Source organism: Stigmatopora argus, chromosome 1 (assembly GCF_051989625.1).
Source record: "Stigmatopora argus isolate UIUO_Sarg chromosome 1, RoL_Sarg_1.0, whole genome shotgun sequence".
NCBI lineage: Eukaryota > Metazoa > Chordata > Actinopteri > Syngnathiformes > Syngnathidae > Stigmatopora > Stigmatopora argus.
The window spans coordinates 11,202,799-11,230,526 of NC_135387.1; positions in this window are offsets into that span (position 1 = coordinate 11,202,799).

Sequence of the window (27,728 nt, forward strand, 5' to 3'; positions counted from 1 at the left end):
ACACAACATTTATTTTGACGTATATGAATGAAATTCAAGAAAAAAATAAACCCTATCTTGCATAAAACGTGGAAAAACTCACCTACCTGTGCCTGCCATTGCTCGCTCAGGGCGCCACCATCTTACCGTAGTTAAAGGTGCTCTGACTGGCCAAACGTGCGTAGCCTTGATACATGTGTTCATAGTGTTTACCATGTCAGCACATCGCAATAGTTGTTAAGGCTGATCGAAGGTCTTGCGGTCGAGCATTAAAAAATCAGCCTTGATACCTGCGTAAAGTGTATCTCATGCTACTATTGAACCCAGAGACTTGGTGAAAAAACTACACCGCTACGGACACACTTCCAGATTGTACTGCTCATATGACTTCCTTTTTGAATTCGTCCACATGCAGGCAACACCCTTTTGGAATGTGCAATCCAGCAGACAATCCTTTCGATTCATACAGTATCTCAGAAATATCACATAAGATGATTTTTCTTAAGATTTTCCCTTCAAAGTAACACATTTGTACTCCCTATTAAAACCATGAATATGGTGGTGAAAATAGTGAATCAGGGGGCGTCTTATACGAGAGAAATCGTAAATTCAATGATTTTAAGGCAATTTTAAAGGTACGGCTTACATGCAGAGGCGGTCAATATGCGAGAAACATGGTAATTATCCCAATAACTAAGCAGCAGTTGTCTTCTTTGGCATCCAACACTGTGTACATTAGACATTGTTTCATAGATGGCTGACTTGCATATTATGGTGTAAGGACTGCCCATCATCGCCTCTGCTCATTAAACACCCAGTATCTCGTCGCACATTTTTAGAAAAGACAAGAAAAAAATGTTCAATTGCTTATAATCTGCATTCATGCACTTTCTCATAAATCCTTGTCAATCTAGAGCCGTTCTAGCATTTTAAGGAGCTCACAGAATGGCGCTACAGTAAACATTCCATAATTGACTGTTCAGGAGCGTGATTATCAGTTTGAGTTTGATTTGAGAACGTAATCTGCTTTTTGTGCTTGCCAGTCTATTCAAGCAAAACGGTTGGGAGACTTAATGGTGCACTAACCTCTGAGCCATTCATGCCCAATGGATGTACTTGATGATTAAGTATGAAAGATCCGTGTTTTATCGTCAGCCAACACAACAGTTGACAATCTTAAGACCTTCAACAGGAAATAATTGGGATCTATTTGAATGCTGAGTGTGGTACACAGTGCTGGAAGTTGAGTATGTTAACAACTGTGCTGGCAATTAAATAGCCCATACCAATGGTGGTTGTTATCACCTGAAAATGGATTTTGTTGTCGGCACTGATTGCGCGTAAAGTTTTGCAAATGAATACTGCACTCTTGTTTGAGGTGTTTGTCAAAAGACCAAACAGTTTTTCTTGCTCCCCCAAAAAATTATAATCTGGTTGAGGAAGAATATGTGCTGCTCATTCCAATTTTAAAACCCCAACTAGCCCAATAACTCCCCACCCCCTATTTCACTACATAGTTTAGCATTTAAAATCAGGTCAACCTTTAAGATCTATGAGCAGAGAGAAGGGAAAAAAATGAATTAATGGCATGCTATTTTTATTCAGTCACTCATCTGTTAATTTGGTATGACCTTAGTCAAAGGCAGCGCAATAACAAACTTCTTCTTAAGACCAAACCCCTGGTCTCCGATGTTGCTTTGGTGCGTATTTTAGAAGAGAAGGGCCTTCAAGTCTTATCTGCAAAACTCAACGTGCAGGGTTTTCAGTTGCGCAAGAAACTAATACGCTTTCATCTGGTTTCACAGCGCATTGTTTCACATTTAATGCTGCTTGAAGATGTTTTTGAAACAGCCAATCAAGCAGCTTTTGGGCCCACTAACAAAATTAGTTCTGACAGCCAAATGATACCGATGATGCAAAAGACGTGACCAAAAATGGCGTCTATAAAAGTGTCTTTGTGCAGGCACCAAAGCAGAGGTACGTCACCGCCTTTATTTCCCACCTTCCTGTGGCTAGTGAGTTCCCAGTGTGACTCCCCTCGTGACAGCATCCAAACTTTACTGCTGCAAACTCTTAAGTGCTGGCTGCCCCCATTGAAGCATCCCTGCAGGGGATTTCTTCACAGAGAGGCTCTGAGGGGAGGGGCTGATGGTGAAAGTTTGGCAGCGGGTGATGGATTTCCAACAGGGGCGGCCTTTGTTGCCAGGTTGCTCACGCCGGGCAACGTGGATGAGCCAGGTGGCCTCTGACCTGACCTCCTCTCTGGAAGGACCGGTGGGCGCAGTAATAAAAAGGAAGCGGCGAACTTGTGCCGAAGAAAGGGATGGATGCGGAGGAAGGGCAGGCTGTGGGAGTGGGCATGAAAAAAGTGCTCAGAAATAGGTCAACCACTATCTCATTTTTCTTGCTAAGCTTGTAATAAACCTTGACAGGAACACTGTGCAAGCGGCCTTTCAACGTTTAGTTAGGTAGGAGACTATCATAGAGAAGGTTGACCTTTGTTCTTCTTTCTCTCTGCAGCTGTGTTTGTTACCTGTGTCCTTTAGAGTAGAGCTCATGTTACTTTTGGTATTTGTTCTGGCAAAAAAAACACACATCAGAAAGTTGAATTATTTGTTATTTTATGTTCAGAACATGAATGAATTAATGGAGAAAACAACTCACTGTCCCCTGAATGAAGATGGTTTTGAAAACCAAGTATGTGTCTTTTCTCATACATTTCTTGATATTGTCATGCCCGTGACAAAACCTGGCATTGTGTCGGTCTCTCACCTTCTTCTTGAATATTCTAAAGCATCCAATTGGCAAAATCTGATCAATAACACCTGTAACCAATACAGCCACAACCTCATGCTGCACTCTCTAAATACTCTATATTCATGAGTCACAATCATGCGCACCCAAAAGAGGACGTTCCGTCGTCCACTGGCTCGCGTCCAAAGGAATGCAGTGCAGCACATGGAGCTCAGGCTCAGAAACACCCGCTGCTTGTGTGTGCAACATTTAATCAAACCGGCATTAGTTTGACACTTTAGCTTAAACTTCACTTGCCTCCCAATCCCAGCTGAGATCCTCGTTGTTGCTGAATTCACCCAAAGACTCAGCAAGTAAATGGATAAGATGAGCTTAAAGCTCAGGCCTGTTTTTTTTTTTTCTGAACCTGGCTATTCACTTTGATTCACTCATCACCTGCCGGAAAGTCCAAGAAGCTTCTTTCCCCTGTAAATGCTTGATTATTAACTTCAAACTAAGGCCTCCGTCTCATAAAACCGTAGCTGCTGAACAAATCATCATGAGTCTGAGAGGGAATAATGTCATTACCCAACAACTGGCCCTTCCTTTGAAAGCTAGACCTTATATTCTTTGTCATTTTCTCAGAGTGATGTAAAAGAACGCAAAATATAGCATTCAGTGAATTCTTAGAATATATTGAAAGTGCCATTTATCTGTTTATTTGCCTACACAGTTTTTCCCTCAAAGTATCATGCTTCCAAATGTCTTGGAACTACCAGCTTGCAGGAAATAAAGTATGACTGGCTGAGAACCAATTAGAGTTAGATGCAGCAAATCAGATGTGAGAGTGCACCGTGTCCCTACAGCCAGTGGTGATGCGGCGTTGGGGAGGCTGCTTTGCATGTCCGTGTTAATGTGTGTGTGCTTACATATCCTCGATAATATTACTAAGAATCATGATGCAAGCTTTTTGCCTAGAGTGTTTTCAAGCTCATTTTCAAATGGTAATTTGCCTTATCTGAAGCAAACTCACTGAGTGTAAGTAAATGATTATTTGCATGGCTGACAATCACTCGGCACGCCTGCGGTCTTTTTCCAAACTGCTCTAGTTTGTCCAGTCTTTGAGTGAGGAAAGTGTTGAGAGAAGTCGCCTTCCTTTGAAACATCCTTTCATTTACCTTATCGTTGGACACAAATGTGGCATACTTAACAGCCGCTAAGAAAACAGACGGCCGCATTGAAAGTTTTCAAATGACTACCGAATAAAAATAAACTTAATCATTTTGAATGTTTCGTTTTAGAGAAGTTTGAGCACCTCATTGCAGCTTACTACCGTAGTTTGCTGTTTAATATACCCCCCATTTAATATACCCGGGTATATTAAGCGGCAGGGGTATATTAAATGGCGCACAAACTGGAAGGTACAATCCACTATGCACTCTTTATGCCGTGACGGGGTGCATCAACGTTTTGCAGACTAAAACTACTTACTGCTCAGGTTAAAACTACTTACTGCTGAATAAAGTCTAACTTGGAATTTTAATGAACTTAAGTATCTATAATTATGCCCCCATGAACACCATACAAATCTTGCCAAAAAAGCTGAGTTGCCGTTTAATATACCCGGTTATATTAAATGGCAGGGGTATATTAAAAGGCGCACAAACGGGAGGCTCAAAAAAACAAAAATCATTTAATATACGTGGGTATATTAAACGGCAAAATACGGTACCTCCATAGGCTATGTGCTAAATTATAGTGATGACGCGTCTCAGTGACAGCGAAAACAATGTACTGATTTGCTATCTGCCCCAATCACGTTCAAATATCAACTGCAGACTCATTGATGCCCCCCAACCCTGGGCACACCCAAGAGACATGCAAGTAGATGAGTGCACACTGACCTGTTATCGTAGCTTTCAGGGAAGAATGCTCAGGGAAGAAGCTCGGCCAAGGAAGAAATGAAAACGTCATTCAATTCCCTAATTGAACTGGTGGTCGTTGAGCAGAACTTTGTGTACCTAGTTTATAGTGTGGTTGTTTAAGAGGTTGAGTCGCTCCAATCAGGCTAGATTGATGTCAAAAAGAAGGGCTTGGAGTCATCAATTCCATCAACGTGACTTGATAATTCCTGGAACTCTTCCACTGCATCAACAGAAAAGGGTCACCTTGATGATTGTGACATTACATGCAAGGAAATTCAACATTCTCCAAACTGGCAAGAAGAATTCAAGAAGACAGACACCAGCATGAGTTCAATACACATCAATATCAATGTGATGGAGGCCTCCCTTCACTATAAGAAAATTGTGGCAGAGGGGGGAGCAAAAGTCATCGGAGCCCTCGCTTACCGTGCTCATCCATCAATCAGTATTTAGGACATTGACAAGTGGTAATTTAATAAGCAGTGACCTGCGCTGGCAGGAAGCCAGCCTGACAGACAATACAAACTCATTTATCACGAGGAAGCGAGAGCCCAGCCTCTGATCCACAGATTGCCGCTGCAGGAGTTACCCGTGGTGCTAACTGTGCTTCAAAATCTAATGCAATTAAGTTCAGCTGCACACATACACTAAGTGGTGTAAGAACAGATCCCTTGTCCCTTTTCCCCAAAGTTCACATCAAAATATCTGAGCAATATGATACTAATGTCAAGTGAAATATCTCAAGACTTTGTGTTTCCTGGCTGTGCTGTGACATCTCGCAAACATTTTCTTGGATGATTTTGTACTACTTTTCTCAAGATATTTGAATCAAAGTGACATGTTTGGTATCTATGGAAACTTTGGTTTCTCAAATCAAGAAATTATGCTCATGTTTTGCAGTGTATTGTGTTTTTAGTCAGTAAAAGACACTTCTTTCTATGTTCATTTTATAAACTGTAAAGTTGCAACAATGTACCTATATATGCTTGTGTGTTTTTTTTTTTTTTTAAAGAAGCTAGTATCCTTGCCAATATTTCCACTTGGGCCTCAGGAGGCCTCAACGTGGGTGTATGGCATGGGTCGGGAACCAAGAACGGACGGTTAACTCACTCTCTTCCATTGATAGCGAAAGAAATTAGATGCATTTAACCAGAAGGGGTTGGGAATGACTGTCTAAAATAGAAGTAAAATGATTTTAGTGCAGACTGAAGAAACCAGTAATTTGCTACTAGTGACAATCACGGTTGCCATGTCCTGCAGTTTGTTGGTCGTGTTTCTTGTAATTTTTGCTTCCATTAGGTCATGGTTTTAGTTTTCCAGTGGAATACAGTCCGAACCTGGATTTGAACCCAGGCCGATGTGCTAACCACTCATCCGCTGGGCCGCCCCCATTCACAGTCCCAACATATTTTCTACTGATTATGTGACTCTAAATGATGGCGTTGGGTTGACGCCATGACTTCAGTGCAACTGTATTGTTACTCAATTGCAGGATATTACCTCTGTGCTGAACAAGCTGTGGCAAAGCGTGGGTATTAGTACCCCCTAATGTGCAGACCTGAATCAGTCCTTGGATCTTTTCCAAGAGTCCAGAATTGAGCCTTTTTGACCCTTTAGCTACTGTACTACTCCTGTTTGGCAATGCAACTGAGCCAAACAAGTCCCTGTTGGCTTGTTTAACAAGCAACATGATGTTTGTTTGCAGCTCCGTCAGCCCCCTCAAGGTTCGCAGGGAACAAGCCATACATTGTATTCTTTGAATTTCATTGGAAAGGTGCACATTTAATTAATGTACTTATTTTTATTTACATCTGAAAACAAAGAGTGAATATTCTTTTTCCTTCAATATTCACCGACTAAACCAGCATGACGGGTTCTTTTTCTTTAAACCATCTCCTATAATATACAATAGGAGCATGTCTGCATTGAAAGCATGCCTTTCTGCAAAGATGCTCACTTAAGAGTTGGGTCAATTCAGAATAGATGCCTTGGCTTGTTGGTCTAATATTCAGTGGCAGCGTCTCAGTGATATTCGTGAGCTTTTGATAGTTGCTGCTGTGCTGGCTTCCACACAAGCCTGCCATTGGCCACTGTGTGACAAGCTTGTGGGCTGACCCATGACTCAGCCACCACATTTGACTTCTGATGGGGCAGGAAAAATGATAATGTGGATTTTAATGGGCTCTAACAATGTTATTTGTATTTTTTGACGCCTTCATTCAGGGTGAACTTGTTATGTGCTTCACCTGGGAAGGACTTTATGTTAAAGAGGATGCTGATGATGGGAGAGAGTGACACAACACTGCGTCATCATGACCTTGCTTACCCACTAAACTCATTGTATTTTATTATTATAAAAATCCTAAAATAGTGGTATCTGTGGTTGCCAACATTAAAGGTTTTATTCTTTTATACTGTGGTCGATATGTAACCACTCTTGATTTGGATAGGGACATCAGGCCCTGCTCTCTGGCCTGCCTCACCATTAGATTAGTGGTCAAATATGATATCTACTGAGTCACTACAGGCCATTTGGATAAAATGCTCTGACAATAGAAAGTTAGCAAACATTACAATCTGAGGAAAAGTCTACGGTCTCCATTTTTCCACACTAATCAGATTTATCAATCTTGTCAAAATATATTAAGAATCTTTTATATATTAGAATCACACATATATTTTTTATTGAAATTGAGTTACAAAAAAATCTAACCTTTGACTAGTTGAAAAGGATAGCGTATCCAAACGGAAGGAAACAGTAGTTCAGACTAGTTGAATTTATCACATGACGACTGACTCTGAAAAGGTAAATGAAACTGTGTCAGGGGAGGAAGTCGGACCCAAAGAACAGTGGCAAATTTGCCATAAACGGTGTTAATTAGCAAGACAAGCCTAATGTGGAAGTATTAGCTTTCACTACATTGGCATTGGCTGTTGGGCGCTTCCTGAATGGCAATTACCGTATTTTCACGACTATAAGGCGCACTAAAAAGTCTTACATTTTCTCCAAAATAGACAGGGCGCCTTATAATGCGGAGCACCATGTGTAAGCTCTAAAGCCTGACTGAGAACACTTCTTGCCGACACGCTTCTTATATAGAGAGAAGGCGGACGTGGGTGGGGTCAGACGCTAAAGGCACGCCCCTACAAGGTACCTGTATATAGTGTGGGCATGTGTTTATTGCAAAACAATTTCGGTTTGGTTTCTAAGCCCCCCCCCAAAATGAATATAATACAAATAGACACACTTACGAAGCTCAGTTCAAACTTCAAGCCATCAATTATGCAGGGGAACATGGGAATAGAGCAACCGCGAGGGAATTTTAGATCAACGAATCCATGGTTAGCAAATGGAGGAAGCAGGAGAACGAGCTTCGCCAAGTCAAGAAGAAGAAGCTGAGTTGATTTGCGCGTGCCCATCTCGCAGCAGCGGTGAAAAACCAAGTCACGAAAATGAACTCTGAGCTTACCGTTATTCCCGGAGGCTTAACTAAAGCGCCGGGCTAGTTACGCCACTATTTGCGAATGGATTATGGCCGCTTGGACAAACGTGTGTACTTGCACCGTTGTTAAAGGCACTAACAACAGATGCTTGAAAAGCGCTGGACATCAAAGTTGCGAGCGGCATAGGAACAATGGATGATAGGTGGTGAACACACCTTTACGAATGGTGGCAGGCAGCGCCGGGCTAGTTACGCCACTATTTGCGAATGGATTGTGGCCGCTTGTACGAACGTGTCTGCTTGCACTGTTGTTCGACCTTTTACCAAAGCCGGCATCATTTCTGTCGAGCCACATGGCAATGTGAGTGACTCTGACAACGAAGAAAGGGAACCCGGCATTTTTGATGAATCATTTGGACAATTGTTCAATTCGGAGAATGAGGACTGATGGATTTGTGGGTGATGATTGATCAAAAAACGTGAGTACATTGTAAAATGGCTAAATAAAGTACAACCGAACTCAGTTTTGCTTCCGTTGCCTTTTTAAAAACGTGTTTTTAGCGTGTGTCCGTATGTTTAAGCTGGTGTATGTTTTGCCATGCCTGGCTGTGCCTTTAAATGTGGTGCGTCTTGTGTGTGTGTCAAATACAGAAATAGCACTCGTTACTGACACTGCGCCTTTAAATGCGGTGCGCCATATAGTCGTGAAAATACGGTACTTTACATTTACACCTCTCGACTCCACGGAACAGCAAGCATACATAGCACATAAGTAATTTATCATCTGAAAATAATAAATAAACAAATAATAAAATCAGGTTACTTTTACTGGTGCACTTTTGGCACTGGGCCAAAAAGAAGTCTTAAGTAAAATGATTTGATCAAACAACAGAATATTCACCTGGTTCATCCACTTTCTTGATGTGCTCAGTCTGCTCGACTCTTACTGTTTAGTTGCAAGGAAATGAACACATCCTTTTTATAGTTTGTTATAAAACAACACTTTATTTGGTGTCCTTCTTTTGGTAGTTTGCTGTTCAGTTCATAGTTAACTTTTTATGGTTTTCCTTTTTTTTAACTCTAAAATTCCAGAAATCAAGACGACCTACACTTTGCTGTTTGATAAGGTTTTTACCATTTTGCAATTTTATTAAGCATATGGCTGAATTTATTTATTCGTATGTATTTATTCGAATATAATGCTTAAAATGCTGTACCAAAAACTGAAGCAAAGTTGCGCGTTATACACGAATCCTGGTGAAACACTGCCCTCTGCCGATGAAAAAGTCCCTTCTGCAGCCATTATGCATAATGGGAGGCGTAAGACCGGTCTTTGTCCAACAATATAGCTTCTTTTACAAAATCCAGCCCTCTCCACTTCGCCTTCGGCAAGTTTATAGGATAATAGGGTTGTAATTTTTTTTTTAAAGTTGCTCCAGGGAAACGAGTCCGCCGAGGGAGCGCTATCCTTGCTCAAGAAGAATGGGATCAATTGGTGAATCTGATCAATCAGACTTTGATGTTTTTTTTAAATATTATTATGATTAATTAAGCTTTAAGGATTTATTCCATTTGAAAATTGTGTTCATATTGGTAGTAGTTTGTTTTACCAGGTTTCCGTATCATATGTTGTGAATAAATGTTTTGTCTTGTGTTCGGCATTTGCCAGTTACCAGTACCAGAGAAAAACTAAAAAAATATATATATATACCAACTTTTAGTCACAAATCATGGGTGCGCGTTACACACGGGTGCTCAAATAAATACAGTAGTTATGTACCATATTATAAATGCAATAATTACAGCTACTCTACTCTTAAAAATGAAAATTAAAAAGCCTTTTGGATATCCTCAATATACAAAAAAAGACTGGCTGCATAACCTACTACTAGTACATATGTTTTGGATTCCAGCTTCTCCCTTGGTTTGGACCACAATGGCGGCTTTAAACTTTAATGCAAAATCTTGGCGTCCTTTTCAGGGCCATTGGCTTTCTGCAGCCTATACCAACTGACTTTGAGTCAGAGGCACGTGGGATAAACCCAAAACTGGTTGTCACTCAAGTATGGGGATGTTAAAAACACCAGCAGGATCTTATTTGTGTATTTTATTACAGATGCAATCCATAAAAAAAAGTTCTGATGCAAGTTGCTCTTATATCCCACTTGAATATGATTTTATTCATAGCTATAAATAGTTGTCATTCTCTTATTGAAAGAATGACGTGAATATTTGTGCAGGCTTGTCACGGCTCTTTTTTCACATTGCCTGAGCGCACTGTCCAGTGCGGCCCAGTGAAAAATCAATGTGATTGTGATTAAGTGAGGCCAAAGGGGGACTTATGATTATGACCAATAAAGAGAATTAGATCAATGTTTTTTGATCCGTATTTGGGCGACTTCCAAGCCAGCAACATGATCAAATTTAGCATCAAGTTATCAAAGGAATTCCTGTTGATTTATAAATAGGATAACTGAATTGTACAGCACTTTTAATGCTTTGTGAAACTGCGTTCTTGCATTTTGAAATTGCCTATTTGGTTGATATCTCTACAGACGGTGTCCTTGTGCCCTGTCTGCTATGCAATACTCCTTCCGTGGCTGAAAGCATTCTCTACAATTTATTTGTCAAAAGACCCTAATCATAGCAGTGTGCAGATGCACCTCAAGGCATATAAATTCAATTCCTCAGTCATTTCTGAAATTTATGCAGAACATGAGCTAAGTGGAAATTTGTACATTTGGACAAGGCAGGTAGGTGTGATTGCTCACAAAAAAGTGTTGTCATTTTACCTTTAATTTTCAATAGCATCAAAATACATATTAACACTTGTCAGGAGAAGAGATGCAATTCTACATGTCTCCTAGCAGGTGATAATTCTGTCTGGGAGTGTGACGGTCATTACCTCAGACATTCATCGCAGTTAAAATATTTGATCTTATTAGAAATGTCTTGAAAGCGACACATGCACAGAATTCATTCCTGGCACTCATGTTCTCAGAAAGAATTTGCAAAGTACGACATCTCAACTATCATCTTTCTCCTTAAAAGGAAATGCGGTATTCAATCTTGGAATCCAAGTTGGCTGCCTTGCTGAAAGACTTCTGTCAAGAGAGCTTTTGACCACTAAACAATGTTTTAATTATCTTGCAAAGTTAATTGTCTGGCCAATAACCTGGCTTAGACTACTATAAACAAAAAAAAAAACTGGTGCCCACATCTTGTGCAGGGAAGCATTATCATTGTAAGTCTCATTTTTGTCTTTGTTTCCGGAAGCATTCTTGTTCTAGTAACCGTTTCCTGCCAGCTCTTGCTCATCATCCTGACCCGCTCAGCAGAAGCTCTCTAACAGGTAATCTAATCACCTGGAAAGTGTGTGTAACTGAGATGTCAGTGGGTCGCAGGTCTCCTTTGGACCCTCAGCGGGTGGATGAAGAAAGTATATCCTGGTGGCTCAGGTGGGATTATGGGTTGTTTACATCTGATGACACAAACGGCTTCCAAAATTTTTCCCAGTAGGCTGCCCTTGTGCTCTTAGGTTCACCACAACCACAATATACAACCATTTATTAGTCCTGCAGAATTGGTAACCAGAATACAGTATTTGGACCTATTGCAGTTTTCCATCCAAATTGTTCAATTTGATTAAATTAGATTAGATAAACTTTATTCATCCTGTATTCGGGAAATTCACTGTTGCAGTAGAAAGAATGTGAGAACACAGACACGAAAATATATTGTAGACAAATTAATACGTAATAAATAAGTTAAATGTTAAAATAAGGTTAAATGTTATTGCGAATAAAGTCAATATGAAGAACAGACTCTTTAGTACTTCCATTTTTTTCGTATTTGGCCATGGGAAGAAAGTATTTGGACACCTTGGTCGACACAGAGACATCAGATGCAGAGACAACAAGCTAAATGTGCTGTATTGATCATCTTCCAATAGTCATCCTAATATTCAGGTGACGGTCCAACAATAGTTAAGAAATTGTATTAACTTTGATGAAAGCCTATTGTAGATGAACCTTTTACAATGAAGTGGTTGGAACTTTCCCTCACCTCCACAGCACTAACCCTACAGGCCTTTCTCGCACCTGACCGACCGAACCACAGTCTACACCCCACACCCCAACTCCCTGCACAGACACACCTAACAATACTCCCACGCTTACTCCTGCTCGACCCCCCTGCGGACACAACTTTGAACAGGTCGCATACCTCCAAGGCCTAATTAGAAGGCCAAATCTGCTCGTTTAGAACTCTCACCTCCAGCCTTGAAAACTTTGGACAGAAGTCTATTTAAAGAATGATGCATAGAAATAAGCTACAATTCCAAGTGAAATTTTATTTTCTTTGTCATTCAACAACATCCCTCTTCATGGTGAGTAAGGTGGAGACGGTTTGTTTTTACACTTTAAGACGACATGAAATAGAGTGTCCTTAGCTTAATCACCACCTTGTTTCACCACATTTGCATATATTAACATATTAATTGGACCCGCGATTAAAATTGGTTTTGTAATTTTAATTAAGTGTCCACAAAGGTATATGATTAACACTGTTTAAAATACAGCCTGACATAACAAGAAGCAAAAAAAGGCTCTTTGCTGCAGATTCCTCATAACACCTCTCTCCCCGTCCCATCTCCCTCCCCCTGCTTTCAAAACGAAGGGGATTACTTACAGGGAAAGCCTGTTTCATGATAACAATGTTTTAATCTGCACACGATTAGGCTGCTGAGGAGAGGGAGGAGCGGGTGGTGGCGGGGGGCAGAGCCTCCAAATCAGTTTCTCAAGCTTCATATACTGTAACCATATTTAAGGGTCCCGAATCCGTGTATCAGCTAAAATAAGTACGAGAAACATTAGGAGAATTCCCTCTCGAGGAGGACCAACTCATGTGAGCGTAGGTTATTGTTGTGGCAAACCTGTTTTCTAGTAGCCTAGATTTGGAAGAACATTTATTGATTAGCACAGTTTCAAAAGTTCTGATGTAACTAGGTGTTTGTTTAGCATTGACCTACACTCTCTGAATCAATTAATACACTATGTAACTTTTTTAGTTTCACAAATGGCCCTTGCGAAAAGTGAAATATAAAGAATGAAATTATCCAAACTGGCTTGTGTTGTAGAGTATTTTACAATAACATTTGACCTTTGAAGTGAGGTGTGTTAAAAATTGATTTGTCTAGAAAATCTGGTTCAAAAGGGGTTGGGCCAGTATTCTTAAATATTGCTCGTCCATAATGTTTTGCTTGGGGCGCGAACATCTCCCAAGTCATGACACCACGAATAGTGACACAGTGTGTACTTAGTAATTAGCTGCACACTGTTTCACGGTTTACTATTAATTAAAAGCAAACTTGCTGGTGAACAATAACACGGTTGCAAAAAAAGGAACAAATCCTAGCCGTTTTCAAATTTTCAGACAGAAGAAAGAAGATACTGTGTCATATTACTCCAGCTGGAGTTATCTGGTCCTTGAAAGTTTGCTGAAAGGTTGGAAATTACATGGGGTAAAAAAATAAAATAAATATTAATTTCAAACTATTTTCAAATGAGGATAGCTAATGCTTCAGTTCATTTCCAGACTCATCAGATAATATAAAAATGTCCCATGTAGCTTTATATATATATATATATATATATATATATATATATATATATATATATATATATATATATATATACATATATACATATATATATATATACATGGAGCATTTTTATATTATCTGATGACTATATAAAGCTTCATTCGGAAAATAAATTAATTGGAGCAAATGAGTACTTATCAAGAAGGAAAGGCGCCCACTCTCATTAAAGAGCTGTGTGGCGATGCGGTGATTGCAGCATGCATGTTGGATTTGATGTGTTTTTCTATGCGCAAGCTTCTTCCTGTGTTGCAGAAAAACAGGAGCCAACAGCGCACGGGATGATTTCCTTTGATACTGTGTCTGCACGTAGCGCCGGGCTCTACGTCCGCAACGCCCTAGGCAGGCAAAAGCACTGTAAAGTTTTCTCTCCCGCACGGTTAATGAGCTCAGTTTTTGCCAAGTCAAATGGCCTGACATGTAAGGCAGTGAGACTCGTGCAGCATTTTTTTTCTGATGCAATTACACCAAAGTCAGGGTATCATCGTGGGGACTTTTCAGAAATGTAATATTACCTCATTTGGTCTTTGGTGTGGTCTGGAAGGTTTCTCAGGGACATTTGGAAGCATTTTACTCATAAAATACTTAACCATTTAAGTGATAGGATACAGTTTCCTGCATAGTTTTGTTCCTGCTGCCAACCACAGAGGAGGGAAAAATGAGTGTAGGTTGGTACAGTCTCTCCCATCATCTACAGGGTAGAAAATAATCTGCTGGGTTTCAACCACATAAAGTGAGATGGCGCGCTGCGTTGCCAAACGCACGTTTTAGGACGGCTCTCTTCATTCCGACTGGTGCCGATAACACCATTTTAAATAGACAAATGGGGATGCTTCTGCCTTCCCTGGGTGCAATCTGTGCCTGATCATGCCTGGCATGGAACACGTCCTCTCATTACCAGCACTCCTAGCCACCTCTGTGATGACGAGCCTCACTGTCATCCAGTCCAATCCTCAAAGCTGTCTTTTGGGAGCCCTTGGAGTTATGGCATTATCTGAGCTTTCTTCCTCAATCCTGCCTCCGCCCTCACTTTTAAATTGCTGCTTCTTGAGTTACTAAGCTGTTTTAATAGGTACAACCTGTGCCGACTCCCTGGCTTCAGATGGGGATGTACCTCGTTGAGTTGCTCTTTTTTGAGCCATCCCACGATGCATCCTCTCACACGCAATGCATGGCCTGGCCTGGTGATCCTTTGCTTCAGTGCGCTGTTCTCAGTGCCAGAGGTTTGAAATGTGTTTTCTATTTCGTTCTTTTCCCATTGACACAATATTTCCAACCTCAGCATTCTTTGCGCGAGTGCACATGCAGCATAATGTACAACAAATTATTTTTTGGCAACGACATGTAGTGTCATCCTCTCGAGCTGTGATGTCACAACAGACTATTACTTTATAGGCATGCTTTTTTTCTACCTACGGATGAACTCATCTGCAAACATCTTTAATTACTTACATGTATGAAGATGGGTCAATAACTAACAGTATGGCAGCAAGCTAAACAAAATCTGTGCTCTGTTTTGGCACTGCTGTGGGTAAAATGAAATGTAACTCTTCACGTGTTTTGATCAAAATACATATATGAAAGACATGTTTTGGTGACCTGAACTGTATGAAAATATTTTAAGAAAATAGGTTTTGTTAAAAAAATATTTTCGCAACAGGCTATTGAAAAAATGCAAATCCTCATGATTAACACATGCAGTACAATTACCAATGACAAGACACTTTGAATCATTATTCTTGGTTCAGGTTTGAATTGTAACAGTTTGAAAATGTGTTCTTAGCTGCTTCATAATGAGGCTTGTGGTGTAAAACAGGAACAAATGTTAAATAGTATGTGATAACATAACAGTAGTGTCTTTCTGAGTTGTCCTACTCTTCATTTTCTATACGTATCTCCCTTTCTTTTTCAGGGTCACTTTGGGCTGGAGTCTATTTCAAAAGGTAAAAGGAAGACTCTGCACTATTTGTCACCATAATACACAGAGTGGACCATCAGTAAAAATTAACAGATAAAAACAAAAAAAATAGGCACAAAAATGAAGTATTGTGTATGTGAATAACATGTAAAATGAATGGAATATATGAAATGAGTTTAAAAAAAAAAGAAAATGGCTAAATACCCTCGGCTCCTTAGGTGACACATTAACACTTCATCATCTGAATTTAAGCCACCTAGGCGCCCTAATAAAATTCATCCACATAAAAGGAAGTGAAATTGAGCTGCGCAACTCTGCTCGCTTTTGCTGACACCGTGCCAAATACTTATCCGCTCTCTGGTGTGTGTTTAAGCGCCACTCCTGGGAATCTCACAGACATAATGAAATTACTTTGGCGCAAACAAATCGGGTCAAACTCTCAAGGAGACGAGCATTATATGCTCTTTTTTCTAATTACTCACTAACTGCAGGATCTGCAGGGCGTCCTTGTGTCCATTCTGGTGTGAATGGCATTAGATGAGTGGATAAATCGGGGCTATAGTGGACACTGAGGGCTGATGCAAACGTGGTGTATTTTACCTTTACAAAGGTAAAATAATTGGATCAATCTCAGTACCAGAATCCACATTGAGCACATGATTATTTTCATTGTATTTAGTCATGTGTTGTGTTTTTTTCCACCAGTAATTAAATATTTCACTTCTGCAATTTGTCTTACCAGTGATTCCAGTTGCAAAAGACAAAAGGCTCAGTTGTAGGACGATAAATGAATACTTTACGATGTTCATTGGCCTTAATACAGTAAGCATAGATCCAGTGTATTTTCAAATAAGCTTAATTTATTATTATAAGGGGCGGCCCAGTGGGTTGAGTGGTTAGCGCATCGGCCTCACAGCTCTCGGTTCCTGGTTTCAAATCCAGGACAGTCCACATGTGTGGAGTTTGCATGTTCACCCCGGGCCTGCATGGGTTCTAATCTCATTTTCTGAACCGCTTTATCCTCACTAGAGTTGTGGGGGCTGCTGGAGCCTATCCCAGCTGACTTTGGGTCAGAGGCGGGGATACCCTGAATTGGTGGCCGGCCAATCGCAGGGCACAAGGAGACAAACAACTATTCACGCTCAGACTCATACCTAGGGGCAATTTAGAATGTCCAATCAGCCTACCATGCATCTCATTGGAATGTGGGAGGAAACCGGAGTACCCGGAGAAAACCCATACAGGGAGAACATGCAAACTCCACACAGGTGGACCGGCCTGGATGTGAACCCCACTGTGAGGCCGACGCTCTAACCACTCATCCGCCAGGCCGCCCCGCCTGCATGGGTTTTCTCCATGTAATCTGGTTTCTTCCGACATTGCAAAAACATGCATGTTAGGATTATTGGACACTCTAAATTGCCTCTAAATTTTAGTGTGTGTGAATAGTTGTCCGTTTCCCTGTGCCATGCGATCGGCTGGCCGCCGATACAGGGTGTCCCCTGGCGGAAGTCAGCTGAGATAGGTTCCAGCACCCCCTGCGACCCTAGTGAGGATAAAGCAGTTCAGAAAATGAGATGAGATGAGATGAGATAAAATAAGATGAGAACTTGTTGATGGCAAACATATCAGCAGAAATGTCCCCAGTCACTTCCTTTGCGTTTGTCAACCTTCTGTAACCCAGCACTCTGACAGAAAACAAAGCTTAATTCGGATAGATCTCAATAAATCAGACCACCTCTGCTGCTATCCGCTTTGTGGGCTACCTATTCAGGTTAAACCTTGCCGGTAATCTCGCTCTTTTTCCCGTACTTGGAATGAGAGAATGGAGGCTGGATTATGCTTGCTACATGCTCAGAGTTTGGGATTTATTCAGAGGTAAATTGAGATCGAAGGCAAACGCGCTCAGGCCCAGTAATCCCTACTTCTTATCCGTGTGTGTGGTAAACATGCAAAAGGGTGGCAAGTGAAACGAGGAATGACGCAACTGAAGCTGAGAAAAATATAATCTCTCGAAAAACATCGTTTTTTTCATGTCGTGTTTATCTAATGGAAATGTGCACAGAGCTGAATGCAGTCATGAGGTCAAAGCTCACAGGGGATGAGTTCTCTGGTCAGGAGGTTTGCCTTTCTCCCTCTCCCTGGCCTTTCCAGAGTTCATCCTTTGCGAGTCATTCTCCTGGCCTTGGGCTTATGCTGACGCTCCGGCCTGTGGGATGGAAAACTGCAGTACACTGATTACCACTGAACTCATCCCAAAGATTCAAGCTGGCAAGATTCCAAACAGCCGGGTAGCTCAACTGGCCTCCAGCCCACCGTTTGCTTGCCGCTGCTAACAGGTATCGACAGGGCTGATGGGGCGAATCATCATCTAAGAGGTTTTTTTTTTAGTCTTGCATCGCTTGGTTTTACTCCCAAGGCACTGAAATTCCTGGTCAGACGAGCCCCCAATGCAGAGATTCTATGACCTGAAGGGATTTTCAAATGTCTAACACAAGACAAAGTAACCTCCACCTAACACAATAAAGCCCCCAACCACCTTTGCCTGACAACACACTAAGAAGAAAGCAACACCGACTAACTGGCAGTGAAGGCAATTTGTCGCTGGAGCTCATTCTCCCTTCCTTCTCCTGCACCATCCACATTTCCCATAAGGAACATGCTTTGGTGTAATTCATCACCGGGCCCTCTCGGCAAATCGCTCGTTCTGGCTGTGAAATATGAGGTGGGGTGGTATTTTCACACGCTAGCTTTACTGAATAAGGGTCTATTTTGGCAAGCTCCCACCAGGGCCTTCTTTTTTTGTTGTTGCTGCTACAACATGCTGCTGATCAAGCTGTGGACATTAATAAACTCACAAATGACTTGCTTTGATTCTTGGCACACCAAAGGATCCCATAACAAGGTTTTACTCTCACGTGGCTCTTTTTGTAGCTATCTTCAATGGAAGAAGGGGCATTTAATACCCCGTTTCAAACGTTTTAAACCTTGGGCTTCGATTGACCCACAATTTAAGCATTTGGTATTAGTAGGTGCAAGGACAGAGGCCATGATCTATTGATGTTTTTGCAGCAATTGTTGTTAATTACATTAAAACCTGTGGTGGATGTCTTCACAACAAAACAAAAATGGTTATAATATCTAATATGTATGGCCTTGATGAGTTTGAAACATGTATTTGGAGAATATTACTTCATTATTGTATTAGATATAACCACGTTGCCTTGCATTTCTCTGTATTTCTTGACAAATTAAAATCAGAGGTCATTCGCAAAAGTAACAACATCAAACATAGTGTACAACTGTTGTTTCATTCATGTTAAGAGTGGATTTGGTGAAGAACATCGTTGAAAATATTTGGAAATTCATTCATTCATTCATTTTCTGAACCACTTATCCTCACAAGGGTCACGGAGGGGTGCTGGAGCCTATCAGAGCTGACTTTGCGCATGAGGCCGGAAACACACTGAATTGGTGGCCAGCCAATACAGGGCATGAGGAGATGAAGAACCGTACTTGGGGCAATTAAAAATGTTCAACCAGCCTACCTTGCATGTTTTTGGAATGTGGGAAGAAACCAGAGTACCCAGAGGAAACCCACACAAGGCCAGGTAGAAAACTCAAACTCTACACATGAGGACCAGTCTGGATTTGAACCTAGGACCCCAGAACTGTGAGGCCGACGTACAAATCACTCACCCGCCGGACCTCCCTATTTGAAAACAAAAGTCAATTAAAAAAATCATTTAATGATATGATATTCATGAGTATAATCATTAATTAGAATCAAAATATTTACTCTCACTGAGGAGTATCATTGTCATTTATATTAAATGCATTTAATAAGGTTATATGGAATGTCTGACCTTGCTTCATGGGAAAAATGGCAACATCTCAATCAAAAGAACCCCTGTGATTGATTACATTACATTGATTAGTAAAGAGAAACAGGTTGAATCCAATGTTCATCTCCAGATTATTTTTCCCCCTCATTTTGTAGATTTGGCATATATCAACTCATATAACACGATCTTCCATGTTTTGTTTTAAATCAATCAAAGTTTTAATGTTTAATTTTATTGCATCTTTTTTCATTCATTGTCTGTACCGCTTAACCTTACAAGGGGTTGGCGGGGTGCTGGAGCCTATCCCAGCTGACTTCGGGCACCAGGCGGGGGACTGAATCGGTCAGCCAATCGCAGTTAATGCATATTTTAAGATGGGGAAAAAACAAAGCATCTCCATTTAGTAAGAAACAGATATCTAAAATGACTGTGACTGAATGTGGAGTATGACACCTTTGACACACTGGCACTGTACAAATTTACACTGCGCTTCAACCACAATCCTGGCTACACTGATGACTTTGCATGAAATGAGAACAAAGATCATTGTATCCTTTCTCGGTTGCGTTAGGACATTCTATTTTAACAGAGAACTTTTACACAATATTAATAAATATGCAACATTTAGAGGGTTTACTGGTGGTCTGCTCAAAATAATCGTTAAAGTCATGGTAAACAACTAAGGCACTTCAGGATTTTAAATCCTAACTGCAAAAGAGAGAAAGCAGCAGAAAATTCAGATAGAAAGAGATGTGATGATGAGGGGGGCCAAAAGAGTGTCTCTTCCCCAGTGGGAGATGACAAATACCATATGTCCTAAGCACAGTGCTTGTGTTAATCCTCGCAACGTCCCGGCAGGCCCACATCCGACTCGGCGACCTCTGCAACCCCCCTGACACTCAAACCACTTTTTCTTCCTCGGCTGAATCCAATGCAGAAAAACCGTAGTTATTGGTAATGGGTGCAGTCCGAGGGTGCAAATAGGAACCTTCATGGTGTCTGCCAAACTCGGCATTAAATGTGCGTTGACAAAAAAAAAAAACAACAACAACAACAACAACACAAAGCCGTGTTTGTTGTTCAGTGATTCAATAAAAATGACAAAGGTCTCATAACGTCTGACTGTGAGTTCAGTTACCGCGGGTTAGTACTTATTGTTCTAATGATTTTAATTTGTGTAGGAAGGATACTGTTGAATGCAATGTTAACCATCACTTATTGTTGTTTTTTTCCGACTGTAGAAAATGGTTAAAATGAGAATACAACAAAGCCTTAGGTTAATGCGCAACCTGAATATATTACTATTTATCATTCTAGCTTTGTGCGTATAGATGGCTGAAGGCGTGAATAGTGAGGTAGAAAATGGAAATGAATCCACTGTGGGTGACACCTGAGAGATATTCCAGACCAACCTTAAGAGGCTAATTTTCCAAATCTGGGAATCAGTGAAATTTTCAGGATGCCTTGGGGAATGGTTCAAAAGGTAAGGAGTGACAATGGCGAGCGTGTGGATGGGGACAGGAAAGTTAATCTTCACCACCTTATTTAGTGCTATGCATCATCCAGCAGGTCTTTTCTGACACGGCTGGAGGTGGAACTAAAATTACACCAACATTGAGCATTTATAACATCCCAATTGAGGAAAATGTGTCAATACATTTCTGATAATTGTCCAGGAGTATTATATATCCATATACACTACATATTATATATACATTTGTACTGCATATATTTCTACTGTGGCGTGTATACGTACAATGGCGGCAGTCGATGAAAGAGGCATTGAGCATTTAGAGCTTACTTTACCTACATTGGATTCAGGCCAGGGAGTCTGAGATAGCAGTGTGTTGTACAGTGGAGTATGGGGGCAAAACACTATGGGGGAGAGGTACAGGCACAGGGGTGAGGAAAAGGAAAAGTCTTAATACTATTGTGTGCCTATAACCATCTGTCACAGCTTGCCTGGAGATGAGGCTGAGATTAGGAGGAATAAACGTTGGGGCCGCGGAGCATCGGTAAAGCCTGCAGGGCAACAACAACAAGAATAATAAAAAAAGAAGAAGAAAAGGATGATTGGGCCGCGTAGGAAGAGAAACGATCCGAAAAATAAAAGCCGTGAGTATATTCTTGTTCTGGAGCATTCATGGATTACTGACTGTAACCTGGATCATAACCGGAGGGTAAATGAGAGCAAATATTGCAGCTTCTAGGATGATGATGATGGTGATGATGATGATGATGATGATGATGATGATGATGATGATGATGATGATGATGAGGATGATGATGACCATAATGAGGGCACTTGCTTGGTTTGGTTGAATCAAAATGAAAAGTTAAATGAAAAGGTATAAAGACAGAATTGAGGATAAAACTGAGGAAAGAGTGATGAAAAGAAATCTAGTCTTCCTACTCCGCCTCCTCCTTCACCCCAACGTCCCCCTTTTGCCTCTCCCTCCTCGTGAGTTTAAGGAAGGCATTTGGTGGCTCCTGAGGCATTTGTGGATCTCCCCTCCTTAAATTTACCGTGAAGGATCTTGGAGTCCCATTCAGGGGGGATATTCTCTTTTATTGCTTTTAGAAGACCAAGCTTACAAAGTACAGTGTCACTGCTTCTGGAGAGCACAACACTGAGGCATTTTTAGCCGCTGGGAATTGTTATGTACCATGTTGCACAGAAAGTAGCCAAGTTTATTTCTCAAATGTTACTTAAATTGCACTACTCTGTTTGTAGAAGGCAATGTTCTCACCTAGATATTGAAGTGGATTTCAAAAAATTTTACATTTTGCCCATTTCTAGTCATGACTCCATGAGTCTCAAGCTTCTCCTCAGTAGAGCTCTGTCCTATAGCCAGATGTGTCCTTAAAGACTTGCAATATTGTCGTTATCTTGTATGTGCCGGTTCATAACAAATAGCTTACTGTATGAAGTAGAGGAAAATCCCATCCCTGTTCGGTTTCGGTACCACCCTCTTGAGAGAATAAAGGTGAATGTCAGTTATCTTTCTCCGCGTCATCCTTACCTGTGGTTCACCTGTGCCCGGAATATTCTGTTATAAAAGCTTCGAAGTCACTGTTCATCGCCTCCAGCCTGTATTTGGACAAACAATATCTTCCACATCCGAAATTATTTGAACCCGAGAAGGAAGACAGAGCGCTCTTCCTTCAACAATATATTGGTTTAACTTCATCAGGAAGTGTGAAAACAAATTATGTCATCAATTTTACCTTTTGTATTTTTGGTTTGAAGTGAATGTAAATAGTTAATGTGATTAGACAGTGGTTTGTAGCTGGAAAATGATAATTAATAAGCAGTAGAAGAGGGCCTATCAGAATGAATCTTGTCACTTCAGTACTATGATAAAAAAATAAGTATATTTATAATGGTGCAGATTGTAACTGGATGTGCATATTTATAATTTTCTTCCAAAATGTTAAAAGCCACTACACACTTTAAATTTCAAGTCAACTTAGTTCACTTGCATTTGCAAAGGCAAGCTAAGTGCTGGGTTTACACAACTTAACATTTCAGTTCTGAGACCGATGGTTCAATCCCCAGTGGGTTCTGACATTCCTCTGTAGAGTTTGCATGTTCTCTCTGGGCTTGCGTGGGTTTTCTCTAGGTAATCCAGTTTCCTCCCATACCACAAAAGCATATGTGGCCCATGTGAGGATAAGCAGTATGGAAAATGAACGAATGAAGCACACTTTCTTTCAAGAGACTGTCAAAATTAGTTATTATTTAGTGGAAAATAACAAATTGGTGAAGTGTGTGCTAATTCCTTTCTCGCATGCTATTGACATCACCAGGCTCACTTAGACCTATCTGGCTAAAAGCAGAATTAAAAAGATATAAAAAAAACTACAACAGCAATACAGACACAAATCAGAAAACAAACTTGAAATTACCAGCATGTCTTTTTGAGGGCTATTTTTTGTCCAGCATACTGAAAATGAACGCATGTGAAGATGTTGGGTATAAAGAGGTTCTTAATGCTTTTTTTAAAATCCAAATTAAAGTGTTTTAGATGTGGCCTAAGTCTGAACTCATTCCATTCAGTTTCAGTACATGAATTTCCCATAGTGCAATAGACCAATACCTGTTTTTGTGACATACCTACAATTCTGAGTGGTGTAAATGTGAATGTTAAAGCTTGTGCAGACTTGTGAAAAATAGGACGATAGGAGACTCAGATCATAAGAAACCAAAGAAAAGTAGTAATAAGAATAGTAATCTCTTTCACACCTGCAGCATGTCACCTCTTCTGCCACATACAATTAAAAGAAAATCTTGCTTGAAGTGATGACCTGCCAACACCTTGAGGATGACTGTAGAGTGATGAAGATGTTTTGTGGCTCCGCATGAGTCAAGCGGCTATGAGGGCACACAAATATCTCTGTTTCAATATCCCATAGGTTTACAGTTGTGTTTCGCTGCCTACTCACAGAAGTTACATTTTGAGGCATTTCCAACCACGGCAAAGTGTGCACATGCAAGTGTGTATGTGTGTCCTTCTCTCTGCCCTTGTCATATTGGTCCCGGTGCTGCGGGGCTGGATGCCGGGTGGACAGCTCGGGTCAAGGTCTCCCCTCCCCTGCTCTGACCGACGGGCTGTCACGTCAACGGGTGGAGCAGGCTCCGTCCGTAGGCTTTTCCTCGCGCACGAGTACACGCGTGCACGTCAACAATCACACGCTGGCTCCGTGTTAAGCCTGCGCTCTCTGGCACACGAGCCCCCGCCCTTCCACAGATTGACAGCGAGCTTTATTGCTGCTAATGCTTGCAGCTGTAGAGGCTGAGCGGCAGCATCCTAATGGGAAATGGACTCATTTCCTAACACAATGAGGGTGCGGCACACGCCCACATTTGGTCAACTATAATCTGCTGTCACTGTCTGTCCTTCATTTCTCTTGACTGTATCTCTCGCTCGCATCCACCATAGAAGCACTTGTTTAGTGAGACCAAAGGGAGGCAAAAGAGCAGCCCCAGGAAGAGCAAATAAGCGGCAATTCATTTTTATGACTTTTTGATTTTGGAACTGCATTCCCTACGCATAAAATTTAAATAATCAAAAGTGTTAAATGTTCAGTAAATCACATTACTGTTTATTGGCTATAGCTCTGACTTTTGGGTATATTACAATAAAAGCTCAGTGTGCAGGCCTCTCTGAATCTATTTTGGACTTTTCTTCATTAAAGCCATTAGCGTTTCATGAGGCGCAGCATCCTTGTGCTAATTGGGTGTCTATATTTCTATATCTCGTTATTGGATTTATTTTATATTGTGCTAAATAGTAAAGAGTGTTTGAATTTTAAAACATACCTCTTGGGTGCAACATAAAGGGGAATTTTTAATCACATTGTCTGCAAATGAAAGCACCCAGCTTGCCTTAATTCTTTTACTTTTGAGTGTGGAAATTTGCCGAATGTTCTCTAATGAGCTTGCAGGTTTCTCAGGCAGATACAGATGAACAATAATATGTATTCACATGTACATATACACACAGAAACAATATTGATTTATTTTTATATTATTATTTTAAATGTAGGGTAGCCCTGTGGAACGAGTGCTTAGCGCGTCGGCCTCACAGTTCTGGGGTCCTGGGTTCAAATCCAGGTTGGTCCGTGTGGAGTTTGTATGTTCTCCCCGGGCCTGCGTGGGTTTCCTGCGGGTACTCCAGTTTCCTCCCACATTCCAAAAACATGCATGTTAGGCTGGCTGGACACTCTAAATTGTCTCTGTCTATGAGTGTGAGTGTGCATGGTTGTGCCCTGCGTTCGATCGGCTGGCCACCAATTCAGGGTGTCCCCCGCCGCAGGCCCGAAGTAGGCTGGTATATGCTCCAGCACCCCCCATGACCCTAATGAGGATAAATGAGATGAGATTTTATGTATGCGTGTCTTTCTCTGCTGGTCACAGTAGGAGACTATTGTCAATGAGAAATTGCTTGGGGGGCCAGTTTAGAAATCATCACACGAAGAAGTGGAGTTATAGTAGATGATGATGCTGGCCTTCAGTTGCCCTGGCAACCTTCATATTTATGAAATATATATTTATCCATCATTTAGTCCTGGGGTCCTGGTGGCCAGGCGTGCTAATGTAACGAAGCGTCTCTACCTGCTGATGGGCGATGGGCCGCCTTTAAGCCTGGCTTGACAATTAAGACCTGGGCGACTGTAGCCAGGGGTTAATACCGCTCATTAAAAGAACTAGGTCATTAGTGAAGAATCAAGGCTCTTAAGGCGGCAGGGGATGCAGGGTTTGAGATGTTCGGGAGGGAAGGGGGTGATGGAGAAGAGAAGGAGGGGTGGCAGTGGCAGCATAGTAAGCTGAATCTCTGAACACGCGGCCCCTTACATTAATTAACCTCCCTTTTTCCTTGTTGGGGAGGTGTGGTTTGGGGGAAGGGGGTGTACTGTTTCAAGAAGAAATCTTCTGTTATCATATAAGCACATGGCCGTACATCAATTAATTGCAAAGCAGCAGGGAAAAGAAAAAGGAGCTAGTTTACAGTCCTCCCTGTGGTCGCCTTGTGTTCCTGTCTCAGACCAACTTCCATTATTTTGCAGATGAAGAACAAAGGAGGTAGGGTTTAAAAAGCGTATTAAAACTAAGAAGGGAATCATGGCAGACATCTGCCCTGGTGTTACCATGGGGGAAAGAAGCTATATAAATAAATATCTAAATAAATATATACATATATATATATATATATATATATATATATATATATATATATATATATATATATATGTATATATATATGTATATATATGTATATATATATATATATATATATATATATATATATATATATATGTATGTATATATATATATATATATATATATATATATATATATATATATATATATATATATATATATATACCCCACAGTGGCTTTTTTCCGACTTTCTTGTTAAGCCATTACACATGCCGCTTGACCTTCAGTAAGGAGGATAAATGTTCTCAAAAATATCAGAGACCCTTTTGATGATGTTCATCCTTCCTTTTTAAAATGACTCCAGTTTTAATTGTGCCTGTCTTTCATCTGATATATTTAAAATTTAGGGCGTAACACACAAGGAAAGTTCATTTTTCACTTTTTTTGGTCCAGACCAAAATATAATGGAACCTTTTTGGATTGGTGCATTTCTTTTTCACACTCCAATTCTCACAAGAGTCGTACGACTTGACAACATACCTAAACCTGTGCAAGCATCAATCAAACAAATCGTTCTGAGCGAGTTCAGACAATACAATACAAAAGATATCATGGATCTGGGATGCTAACCAAACAACATTTCCCATAAGTCCTACGGAAGACTTTGCAAAACGATTTGTTATCACAGAACTCAGCACCACAGTGCGGACACGAACCAAGACCAACCCTTGCAGCGGCAGTTTGATCTGCATCAGAGTTTGGTAATGTATATTCACACTAGACAAAAAGGTACACACCTCAAACTTTTTTTTAAACTTGTTTAATCCAGACCAAACAATGCAGGTGTTTTCTGTTTTTTTCCTAGAATAATTTAAGTTACTCAACCGATCAGGAGTCTTCAATGTAAAATGTTGTCACACTATGGGCCATCATTGCCCATTGTAATACTCTTTTTATACCCAATCATGTTTTCCATTCATCTGTTCATAAGGAGAAAACCAAAACACTTCCTTTTTTTCTACATTTCTCTGCTTTATATGTATTTTTTTGATTGTGGTCCTCTTCAAGCTCTAATGGAACATGTTGAAAGAGTAGAATTCAAATTAAAAATGTTTTAAAAAGCACAAAACAAGGATTCATAATTTTGAACATTAAATATACATTGTGATGTTTCGTGATAAGTTGTATTTATTTATTATTTGTGTTTGACACACCATGCCAATTTCAGTAGCATTGGGATTTGTATTTTAAATGTAGTTTTCTTACATGTTAGGGCTGCGCAGGAGAATGGCTCCTTTGATAAGCAACTCTCCTTTTTCGTTTTTATTGAGAGGTAAAAGGGATGAATTGAAGAAGGTTGGTCAATTTCGTTCGAACCTCAGCCTGATGTGACTGTGTTTTTATGCTGTAATTTCTCAGGCATCATAATGAGGAGCGATTTGAATTTAAATGATGTAATACTGGAGATAGCCCTAATTCCTCCATACATATTTAATCTGACATATTATCTTGCTCGTGCGATGGGCTGATGTGATATGACAGCCCGTCTGTGACGGCTCTTT